Source organism: Labeo rohita, chromosome 17 (assembly GCF_022985175.1).
Source record: "Labeo rohita strain BAU-BD-2019 chromosome 17, IGBB_LRoh.1.0, whole genome shotgun sequence".
Classification (NCBI taxonomy): Eukaryota; Metazoa; Chordata; class Actinopteri; order Cypriniformes; family Cyprinidae; genus Labeo; species Labeo rohita.
Genome location: NC_066885.1, coordinates 11,306,487 through 11,319,529, shown reverse-complemented (window position 1 = coordinate 11,319,529; position 13,043 = coordinate 11,306,487). Strand labels below are relative to the sequence as shown.

The following is a 13,043-nucleotide window of genomic DNA, read 5'->3' as shown; positions in this document are numbered from 1 at the left end:
GACAGACAGCGGTTTGCTAAACATCCAAGTTTATGAGGGAAAAATAAGCACTGTCAGTCATTACAGTCAATCAAATGTGGCTTTATCTTTCTGTCTTACAGGAAGGGGACAGGGGCCAGTCGTCCGGATACACGGGGCAGCACAACCTGCTCCAGCCCAGCCTCAGCTCATTAGCCAGCCCTGCTAAGACGGAGGTGTCTTCGCTTCCAAAGCCTCCGCTTTGACATTCACGCAGTGCTTCCAGTCGATCAGGTCCCAGCTCTGATAAATTTGCATCTCTTTGAATGTGACGCTGGAAAAAAAAAGCGGCGAAAAGAGGGAGGGGAGAAAAAGGGCCCAGCCACTAGATTAAATTTTGCCGTCTAGAAAATGAGAAAAAAGGGCCTCTATCTCCTGGAGTCTACTGGGAAGATCTTTATTCTGATTCTTGTTAGAATTGTTTATCACAGTGACAGAGCAGGCCTGAGCAGAGATAAAGGCAGTGCTCCATCACGCGCCCTGACAGTCGTAGGACATGCAGTGGAATGAAAGAAGCCAGGGAAATATTATTAATAGATGCTGACTTGATTTGCCTCGATTGCACGTCAAGAAGAGGGGGCCATGGCTTGATTGCAGCCTATGAAGTTCTGTCCAAAAGGGAAGCTATTTTTCATTAAGTGATAGAAGTCTTTTTCTTTTTTTTTTTTTTTTTTTGGCTCCCTTTTGCTTTCCAAGGAGCTGATAACTTATGCAGTTTATTCTAACCGTGCTGATTTGTGTCAGTGAGAAAGAGAGTGAGGGAGAGAGAGAGAGAGAATAGGGCTTATCTTGTCTTTTATAAAATAAACCGCCTTTCCTGGTATAATGTTAGTTTTGGTGCAAGTGAGGAGCTTGCATGCACATCTGACCCGTTCTTGTGATCTACACGCATGCAGCTGCACTGTGGTTGGGGCAATGCTGTGCAAAAAAAAAAGTAAGCAGTACCGTACGCTCAATATTCGTAGGATTAAATGCATTTACAACAATATCAGATATGCGTACTCCAATAAAATCAGTTGTGCAAATCCGATTGAATTTGTTGCATGTGCAATAATAATTTACAGTGGGTATAATGAGATTTTAAAAAGATGAGATCGATATCATTACAGTTTGCACTGTTTTTAAAGTCACTGTTTGTTTACTTTTTCTATGTATCTGTCTTTTATATTTCTAAATTATTTTGGATAATTATCACAATTATAATATTATATTTAGGAAATTGTTTTTAATATTTTTGGCAGAAAATTGCATACTTTCTTGACATACTAAAAGGTTTAGTTAGCTAGGAATTATGCATTGTAAATACACAAAATTAAATATTTTCACACTTTTGGCTAATAATTTACATAATTTGATCAAATTACATGTTTAATCAGAAGATGACTGTTTATATTCTACTGTACCTTGTATTTCAATTTTCTTCATACATCACATGCAATTTCTTCTTAAAAAAAGAAGAAAAAAATTGAAATACTAACTGTTTTTTAAATTAAAATTGCTACTTCAATGTAATCAGAATCAGTGTAAATATTTAAATAAATAATCTGCATACAAATATTAAAATGGTTAATGCTACTTCACTTTTTGTTTAGATTTTCAAAGTTTTAAAAATATATTTTTGTGATGGATTTTCTTATTTAAAGCTTGAAAGTCAGGGTCTGGGACAAGGGTAAAAGTGCATTTTTATGGATAATGCATTTGAAATGGTGTATAACTATGAAAGCATGGTCAAAAGTTTAAGATGACATACAGTATATAATGAAAAGAAAAAAGTTACAACTTTTAGTTTTAATAAGGATTAGCCCCTGGGACATAATGTGTGTGTAGCTGAAAAAAAAACTCATATATACTGTGTATTAAATGTGAGGCAGGCACTTGTGGGGTTGTCACTAGTGATCTCTTTAATGAGAATGAAAATGTGTTTGACTAGCACTGTGAACACAGGGGCGGAAGGAGAGACAATAGGGGCTTATAATTCATGGGGTTTAGTTGGACGCCGTGGGTTTGTGAGGTGCCGCTCTTGCTGGGGCGGCTGGAAAACACACACACACACACACCTGTCGTGTGAACAGAGGAGGTGGCGTTGTTTAAGGGTAGACAGATGGAAGTCTAACACAGGGTAAATGAAAACTTAAAACCACCCAGCCTTAAGCGTTTATTTAATAAGGACAAACTGCTTTTAAACCTGCTTCTTTTTTTGATATTCCATCCTTTGTGCTTTATGATCACACTGTAAATTATTTAATGTAATTTATGTTGGTATTAATTTGCATTATATTTACTAATATTTAGTTGTATAATAATATTGCATTATATTTAACAATATTAACTGAATTTTAAACAGGCAAGACCTCAGTATTTTAGTTAGTAACACATTATTTTTATGCTCACTGCTATAGGTTGCATATGACTGTAAGTTGTTTGCTATATATTAAAACACCATACAAATACACTAAGTGATTTTACAGAATTTTTAACGTGGCAGTGAAACATTATTTGTCACCAGCAAGTTGCTGTTGATTTAACTGAAACTTTCTAAATCTTTTTATTTCAGATGGTGCACTTTGAATTCATTATGGAGGTCTTATTTTTGCTTAGTTATGTTGCGACTCTTTAAGTGCCAAGAAAGAAGTTAATTTGCAAATGTTAGCCTTTCCAGTGCTGTGCACATTTACAGTGCTGTTCTGTTGGCGCTATTCAGCGCGTTTTCAAGCTAAACGTGCACAAGTGTGACACAATCGATTTTATGTTTATATTCCACCTCTCTACCTCATATCACCTAGCGGAGATGTTATATTGTATTTGTCAAAGGTTTTCCTGAAAGGAATCTCTGCCCTTACAAGTTCAGTTTAATGCAGTGCATGATGAAATGCACATGTAATGTTAACCTGGGTTAACAGCTTCAAATGAGCTATTAAATTGCTCATACAGAGACAAATTTTGAGTGCTATTCAAGTGGGTCTTTACAAGTGACTTTTCGTCTCTAATATGTTCTCAAGATATGTGAGAATACTACTAATTATAGCCTTTAGTAACGTAGCATAGCGACTCTCAGCAGTGCCTCACTCGCTCTCGCTCGCTGCACACTTAAGTAGATCTGTACATTAAGTGGAACAATGTCCGTATAGTTATCAAACGTCTGATTTAATTTCTCTCACACTGTTCCATTTTGCACCTTAAGCAGCCGTATCAGCATATTCGATATTGTAGCAACATTTCCGGTTGTTCGCCCATGTCGACGGCTCTTTAAAGGAATAGTTGACCAAAAAATGAAAATTTAGCATTTTATCATTTTCTCACCAACGGATCCTCTGTGGTGAATGGGTGCCGTCAGTATGAGAGGTTGAACAGCTGATAAAAACATCACAATAATCCATAAACTGCATGTTTGTAATAAACAAATCCGTCATTTAGACTTTTTAACATAATATTGCTTTTTTCAGTGAAAAAGCAATCTCAAATCAGAAACCGATCAAGCACCAATCACAAGCAAAATATGCCAAAACAAATATGTTGATGGATTTTGATGCGGATGGACTTTTTATTGGTGGAAGCTTTATTATAGATTATTGATTGGTATTTTTGCTAGAAGCAATGGTTTGAAGTCAGATTTGAGGATTGCTTACATGTGAACTTTTGTTGTGTTTTTATCAGCTGTTTGGACTCTCATTCTGACGGTACCCATTCGCTGCAGAGGATTCATTGGTGAGAAAGAGATGCTGTTACATTTTTCCGAATCTGTTTTGATGGCTAAACAAATTCATTTACATCTCAGACAGCCTGAAGATGAATACATTTTCAGCATATTTTCATCTTTCATTACAGAATAGATGTTTTTGAACTGTCACTTGGAGAGATCCCCACTTTTTTCAACACAGATCAACAGCATGCTGTGATTTACCTTTTTTTTTTTTTTTTCCTCAATACTGTTCTTCATCTAAATGGGTTTCAGGTTGTGTGTATCTCTTATCAATCACTTCGCCAGTCCAATTTTTTTTTTGTAATACTGTAATACAGTACAATTGTAATACTGCATTTAAATCCCTTTGTTGTCATTTTAATGGTTACAATTTCATACCACAGAAACCTAAGTGATGCAGCACCGAATGAAAATGAATATATTTTATATTGTGACAACATTGTTTTTTTTTTTTTGTTACAGTGTGCCGAAGAAAAGATCAGCACTGTAAGTGAAACTTTTGAGGCAATTACCTTGACAAGTAAGTGATTTTATGACAATGTATGATCAATGTAGTTCCTTCACTACAAAAGGGATACTGTGTTCTGACTGATTCCAAGCTTTCAGGAACAAATCGAAATGAATGAGAGCTGCTTGAATGGAAATTGTACTTTCATTTTACTTTCTGAATAAAGGAGAAAACTTTTGGAAAGTAATTAGCCAGCGATTTTCATTTGGAAAGCTGATATGTTTGTATATATAGTGGGGTTCAAAAGTCTGCACTGGGAAACTGGGATTTTTTTTTTTTTTCATGTAAACTGGAAGTTTTAGGATATGGACAAAACAATATGCATATATATCTTATACAATTACAAATTGACATTTCACCAACATTGTATATACATAAAAAAAAAGACCATGCATCCTGATATATACCTGAAATATGGTCTGAAACATCTCAATACGATTTGTATATGATGTTCACAAGTTTTGCAAGGTATATTGTAAATTGTAAATCCATTTCTACATAATTCATTTACTGTTGTCAAGGAACATGTCTCGACCCTCCATACTAATGGATATTTAAAGATGAAAAAGACACAGGGGAGGAGAGCGAGTGAAAACGAAGGAGAGAGAGACTATAAGAATGTATACGAGCTGTGCGTGCTTGATGAATCACAGCGGGGAAGATTTTATCCATGTTATACGCTGCCATTTTATCAATGTAGCAATCAGTAGGCTAATAGTCATATAATGTAACAACGCTGGAAATAGTCCATGATTTAAAAACCCATTCCTGACAATCTTGTATAACCTTGTTTTGAATTACTGTGCAGGTTGAGAGTCGATCAGACTCGGACAGACCTTTATCTGATCAAAACTTGTTTTTACATGGAAAAGAAAAGTAAAATACTTGTTTGTTTTCATTCGGATGAATAGGAAAGAATTAAAAGTCCCACAGAAATAAAAGAAAGGATGAAATTGTTAGAGTACCAGTGCAAACAGTGTATATGATTGTACAAAAAATACTTTTTGGGCAACTTTGTGCTAACCTTGGATAAAGATGTCTCTTTGGGAAACATAGTATTAGATGAAGTAATGAAATGTAGAGTAATACAAAGCTGAAAGAATTCAAAGTTGAAACAATGTACAGCGAAATAGTCTGTAATCATGACACCCAGGCTATATGAAAAACATCTCCAGTGTTAATAACAGTGTGTTAAAGGTCAGCGTCACTGATATCACGTGCAAACAGTACGAGGAACGAAAGAGCACTATTTTTTCCAACCACAAATGTCATCTCTCTGATCTCTCGTACATTTGAGTTTGCCCTCAAATGTACATCTGTGTGCTCATGGGGGCTCTTTTTAACAGAAAGCACACACAGAACCGTTGAGACTTTTGTTTGTGATTTTTTTTTTTTTTTTGGAATCTTATTCACATCTTATTCATCTGTGCTGGTGCACATACATGTTAATACACTAAGGTTTGGGATCAGAATTTATTATTATTATTATTATTTTTAAATACATTACTACTTTATATTACAGCAAAGACATTATATTGTAAAACTTGTAAAATGAATGTAAAAAATAAATAAAAAAGGTGATTGTGACAAATAGAATTGCTAGGAAATTCTGAAATCAAATTCTAAGTAGTAAAGTCAGATATCAAGGCAGAATTGCAAGATGTAAACTTAGAATTGTGAGATATAATCTTAAAATTGCAAAAAAAGTGGAAGAAAAAACAGAATTACGATGTATAATACGATTTTAAAAAGATGAGATCAATATCATTACAGTCTGCACTGTTTTTAAAGTCACTGTTTATTTAATGTTCTATAATTTTAATTATACCTTTAATTACTTTGGATAATTATCACAATTATATTAAGAGGGAATTATGTTTTTAATATGCTTGGCTGAAAATGGCATACTTTTTTTGACATACTAGAGGGTTAAGTTAGCTAGAAATGTATGCATCTTAAATACACACAATTAAATATTTTCACACTTTTTTTGCTAACAATTTGGATAATTTGATGAAATTACAGCTTGATTGGAGAATTCCGAAACAGAAAATCAGAATTGTGATGAATTCTGAATTGCGAGACAATTTGCATAAACATTTGCAATTACCTTTTTTATTTATTTATTTTTTTTCATTCTGTGGCAGAATTGGGCTTTCATTATTGTACTGAACAAATGTAACAGTAAGATATCTATAATATTATATATTATAATAAATACTACGATATACAAAATATTTCTATTTTAAATAAATGCTGTTCTTTGGAACTTTTAGACTCATAAAATAATCCTGAGGGGAAATACATGTATCACAGTTTTCAAAAAAAAAAAAAAAAAAACGGTTTTCAACATTAATAATAATAATAAATGTTTTCAATATAAGGATGATTTCTGAAGGATCATGTGACACTGAAGACTTGAGTAATTACAGTAATACATTTTACAAACCCCAAACTTCTGAATATACATAGTGATGGTAAATTTCATACAGAATGAACACTTGCTTGCTTTTAAATGTCTCTCCTGTTTTGATTGACTGATTAATTGCTTAAAAATATATTGTTTTATACTTTGATGTTGTGGATCTTGATTGAGGCCGGTAAAATAGCCCTGAATGACAGTCTTAAGACTCCTCAGTCTCCGTCTGTCAATGTTGGTAATGTTAAAACAACTGTGGCATCCAGTTCTGCCATGTCCCCCTCCTTTTTCTTTGTGTGTTTGAAGTGCTATAAACAAAGGGGAGTCCACATCACTTGTATAATAGCCCACAGTGTTACAAAGGGCCCAATACGTTATCTTGACAGCGGAGGGAGAATCTTTTTGTCTGAGTAGTGTACTGTTGTCAAGCACACACTGGCTCAAAGTACCCGCTCCGCTCTGCAGGAAAGCTGCTTCTTCCTCTGCTGTATTACATGCCTGCTGCCATGCGCGGGACACGCAGATCAGGTGGAATAGCCATCTCTACCCGAGTCCTTTAGCGTGATTTGCCCCATACCTTTGGAAACAATCTCTTGCTAATATTGTACACTCTGTATGACATGTGACTGCGGTGTATCTTTGGCTGAATTCCACGTCCATGAGGCATAAACATGTTATTAGAGCAGCTCTGTCCTATTTTGTTTTTTCACACGTTTTGTGATGATGGTCATATTCGCACAGATTGTGATCCTGCTGAACTTGTTCCAATATAAACAGGTGATAAAGTGATTTCAGGCCAAACCAAGAGGTCAAAATATGATTGAAATCGCTAACATTTTAAATCCAATAGCCACAAGAGCTATTGCTTTTTATAAATGGATAAGACAAGTGATTTGATAGCATTATGGCTGTATGGGACATTACCAGGCGCCAATGACCAGTAAGAGGATTTTGACATCGCATGAACCTGTGACCATTTCTAGAGATTATAGACAGGGTGATTGCTGTATGTCACAGGTAGTTGATGCATAACATGGAATCTGAAATTTAGTATAAGGGAAAGTTTTACACATATTGATCTTACATTTAGGTCTTGTAACGGCACTCTAAAATATGCTGGGTTCAAAAACATGAAATATGGACAAACCCAGTGATTGGGTTGTTTTGACCCAGCAGTTGAGTAGTTTTATTAAACTCAACTTTTGTTTCAAAATTACTTAAAGTGAACCCAAAATAGGCTGTGCATTAAAAATCAGGCACACAATTGCTAGAGGCATCAGCAATAAAAAAAAAAATATATATATATTTAATTATTATTTTTTCAACTTACTAATAAATGTTCATTTTTGAACATATTAATAAATGTTAATTTACAACCTATATTAGGTTCAATTTAAGAAACACATATAATTTTTAAGCAATATTTGAGTTTTTGGGTTAAATGATTACACTGCTGGGTCAAAACAACCTAGTTGCTGGGTTTGTCCATATTTCCCCCTTTTTTTGGACACTTGTCCACTTTTTTTATGTTTGCTTTTGGAGTGACAAAGGAAAAGGCAAAACTATTTAGTTATACTATGATGTTTGGACTGCTGGGTCAAAACAACTCAACACTGGGTGAAATATAGACAAACCCAGCAACCCAACAAGTTGTTTTGACCCAGCAGTTGGGTTAAATTTTTAACCCAATTGTTTTATTTCACGCCACTCTTGTTAAAAAAAAATTACTATATGTCTGGGTTAAAAGGAACCCAAAATACATTGTAAATTAAAAATCAGACACATAATTACTAGAGTCATCAGCAATAAAATGTTTATTATTTAATTATTATTTATTCAGCTTACTAATAAATGTTCATTTATTGAATATATTAATAAATGTTAATTTACAACTACTATTTTGGGTTAATTTTAAGCAAGAAATATAATAATGTTTAAGCAATAGTTGAGTTAAATAAAGTACTCAGAAGGTTCAGTTAAACATTTAACCTAATGCTGGGTGAAATATGAACAAACCCAGCAACTGGGTTGTTTTGACCCAGCAGCTGGGTTACATGTTTAACCCAGCCTTCTGAGTAGTGTTATTTAACTCAAATATTGTTTAAAAATTATTATATGAATGAACCCAGAATAGATGATAAATTTAAAATCAGACACATAATTACTAAAGGCATCAACAGTAAAAATGTTTTATTTAATTATTGTGTCTATCATTTAATTATTTCATTTAACATTAATCTTTTTAATGTTCACTGTTTGTGTGTCAAAGGAAAGGCAAATATATTCAGTTACACTATGACATTTGGACTGCATTGGACATACATAACTTAATATAATATATGTGTTTTTTTTACAGTTTAAGTCTCACACAAGAAACTTAAACTGTAAAAAAAAAATCACACTTTATTATATTATATTATATTATATTATATTATATTATATTATATTATGATACTAGGACTGTATTACAGTCAAAGTCATAAGTCACATTTCTGTCTCTACATCAATTGTATTTTATGCTGTTACTGGCCTGTCCACTAGGGGAGCCCTACTCCTCAGTTGAGATCTTTACTGTACAAACCCCTTCACAGGACTTTCATATGTTAAAGTCACAATTCAGTACTAATCAGAGGACAGCATAAGTCTGGTTCAGTTCACAATCTGCAGTGCTCAAGAGTCATATTTAAAAGAATTTTATCATTGTCTTTTGTGACAACCACAGTTAAAGCAATGCTTAAATTTCATTTCTTTTCTATTTCATTTGTCATAAATGTACAAATATAATCTGGTTATTTTGTAAATGCATTTCTTTATATTTTATTTTTATTTATTTATTTTTAAAGACAATCTTCTGAATTTGGAAAAATCTAGTGGAAAAAAAAAAACAATAATTTGTAGTGTTTAGTTAATTAATTCAAATAATCAGAGAAGCCTAATGTATGTCTTTTGCATACTTGCAACAAGAATATTTTTTCGAACCGCTTTTTAAGTCCTGCTGTGTGACAGTCTTTCATCACTCCTCTTCTCCTACCTCTTTTCTCTCCTGCTCACTCAAGAATTTCCCCACCATGCACGTTTACACACTTAAATAAATATATAAATGTATAGTGTAAGCCGAGACAATCCCATGTTGGTCTAAACATGAGAATTCATCCATTCAAGCATTAAATGCTGGTGCGAAGAAAGCAGGCAGAGGAGATACGGCCCTTGCTGCTCTCCAAGACGCAAACTGACAAAAGAGGGCAGTATGATGACATTGACAAAGTGGACAAACTTTTAATCTTTGATTCCTTGCCAGTCGCTGGAGTGGCTCTCTCTGTTTGTGTTTGTGAGTGTGTATGTGCGTGTCTGTATGAGCAGGGTGTTTTGTTTAAACTTAGAATGTCGATGAAAAGAACTGAAATGAAAAGTGGACACTTCAAAAGATGAGAGGCAAAATCAAGGACTTACTTTAAGCTGTTATTCATAGTGTATAGCCAAGATCAAATGTTTATTGAACACGGAGATAACAACACACCTTCCAAATTTAGCCGCTGTCAGTGTCGCCATCATTCTGTGTGTTTTAAACACATGTGAAACGTCTAAATTAAAATCAAAATACAACACCTGTAGGTAAATGGAAGGCTTTCAGGTTTTTTAAAAAATGTGTAGTTACATTTTATTACAAAAGTTTTCTATTTGAATGTATTATAAATTGTCATTTATTTATGTGATTGCAAAACTAAAACTAAACTGTGATTGCAAAACTAAAGGATCATTACTCCAGTCTTCAATGTCATATGATCCTTCAGAAATCATTGTAATATGCTGATTTGCTGCTCAAGAAACATTTCATATTATTGTCATTGTTAAAAAAAGTAAATATTTTTCTGAAAACGTTTAATTTTTTTTTTAAGAAAGAAATCTTTAGAGACATCATAAATACCTTTGCCGTCACTTTTGATCAGTTTAATGCAACTTTCATGAATACAAATATTAATTTATTAAAATGAATTTTAGGCTTTTGAACAGTGCTGTATATATTGTTTTGTAAAGCTTCATATGTAGGCACAATTTATATTTTTTTCAACGAAGTGCTGTCAAACAATTAATCGTGTTTTTGTTTACGAAATGTTTGTACTGTGCATTTTTATGTATGTGTAAACAAACCACACAGTACAGTATATATTTGGAAAATATTTACATGTATGTCCACATTTATATTTATATTAATATAATTGATATTGTATAAAATATTTTAGTATATAAACATTTTTCTTAAATATATATATATATATATATATATACATAATAAAAATACACAGTAAACAGACACATTATGAAAACAAATGCGTTACATAAAAATATTTGCATGTATTTACATGTATATATGTGTTATATATATATATATATATATTAATATAATTGATATTGTATATACATATTTTAATATATAAACAGATTTTTCTTAATATATATATATATATATATATATATATGCATCCTCTGAAAGCTGAATAAATAAGCTTTCCATTGATGTATGGTTTGCTATAATAGACCAATATTTGGCCGAGATGCAACTATTTGAATATCTGGAATTTGAGGGTGCAAAAAAATCTAAATATTGAGAAAATCACCTTTAAAGTTGTCAAATGAAGCTCTTAGCAATGCATATTACAGTATGAATTTTACAAAATATCTTATGGAACATGATCTTTACTTAATATCCTAATGATTTTTGCCATAAAACAAAAATCAATAATTTTGACCCATACAATGTTTTTTTTTGGCTATTGCTACAAATTAACCCCAGCGACTAAAGACTGGTTTTGTGGTCCAGGGTCACATATTATGAAAACAAAACTTTTGTTTTGGATGAAATTAATCATGATTAATCATTTGTGATAACTTGCCCCAGTTACTAAAAATCAGCAGCCTGTGGCCCATCCAAAGATGTATGGAAATGTTTACCCAACTGCATTTGGGGGGGTAAATTCCAAAAAATTTTGGAAATTTAGCTTGGAGGACAAAACTATCTTGATTTGCAACCGTTGTAAACTAGTAACTAACTCTAATCACTGCTAGAGAAGACATACATGAGTGTAATTATGCTGTTGCCTTTTGAATTTGTCAAGTTATTGACAAATTGCGATAACTGTACACAGTTTGGAAAGGCTTATATGGTATGTTTAGGAATATTCTCCATGCTCTCTTTCTCTGTTTCTCTCTACGACTAAGTAACTGGTGTTATATGGCAATGATATTGTGATTGGAGGTTGTTGCCAGAGCTTAAAGCCAGCTCTCTCTCACGGTGCCAAACATTCTTCAGATTTCATTAGGTGAAAGCGCATTCGCAAATGGCGTATTATGTCACGTAGGATGTGATTCCTGCTCTGATTAAGTTATGATCCATCAGGAATCCACACGATCGAATGCCAAATCTCAATGATGCAGCATTTCTCGATCAAAATAAAATATGTTTAGGCCATCAGGGGGTTCTCCTTGTGTTGTATGCATCACCTATAGATTTCTCTTTTGCTCAGTCATTCTCTTTCTGTACCTGCGAGTGCTGACGCTCTGTAGTTTGACCTGACAGAAAGACGTATGGAAGACCGTCTGACATTCACGTCCACACCTCAGTTGAGTTATGTTTGGTGCAAATATTATAATAAATCCACATACTCAGTTTGTTTCCTGCTGATGCTTCAGGATTTGTGGAAATTGTTTGCAGATACTTGGTTGTGCAATGAGAGGTAGAGTTTGCAAAACAGAACGATTGCAAATTTTGTGCATTCGGGTCAATGACATGATGCTCATGTGTTTATTCAAAAAATACTTTTGAAAATTCAACATCGTGCCTACCCCGATTTCTTATGGGCTTTAATGAATTATTCATTTATGGTGTTTGTAAAAAAAAAAAGTACTTTTGCCTTACTGTATGTAAAAACTCACACTCACAGGTATTCAAGGTGTGAGGAAAATTGTATACAATTTTCAAGAAAAGTTCCAACTTAATGGCTCAACTGTTGAGTCATTAAATTTAAAGCTTTTATTGAAAATGGCATGAAAGTGTTTTGAAACCATTAGTAACCAAGATGAATACAAAGAGTATATTTCTAAGAAATAGATTTTTCCTTCCTTTTAAAACATATTTCTTTATCATGGGCCTCATTTATCTGTTAGTTAGTTATTTGTTCACATTATTACCCATTCATGACAGCTGTAGATTTTTTGATGTTGATCGTCATCACACACAAGATAGGATGTAAATTAGATATGAATTTCACTTACAGTACATTTATGCAATATGAATTTCACCAGATCTCTTTTGTCTGAAAGGGTTTTTAGTGCAAACGTTCGGTGGGACCTCGGAGGAGGCCTGAGGTAATACATCACATTGCTCTTAAAGTAGCCATCAA

General features: G+C 33.3%; 1 long non-coding RNA gene across 1 annotated transcript in view; it reads left to right on the top strand.

Moving 5' to 3' along the window:
* The first annotated feature begins 858 nt into the window (after positions 1-858).
* Positions 859-13,043, top strand: part of LOC127179783 (uncharacterized) — a 29,529-nt gene continuing 17,344 nt past the window's right edge. Inside the window, exons 1-2 of the long non-coding RNA XR_007829550.1 lie at positions 859-952; positions 4,181-4,238. This is a non-coding gene — a long non-coding RNA (uncharacterized LOC127179783). The remainder of the gene's footprint in view (positions 953-4,180; positions 4,239-13,043) is intronic.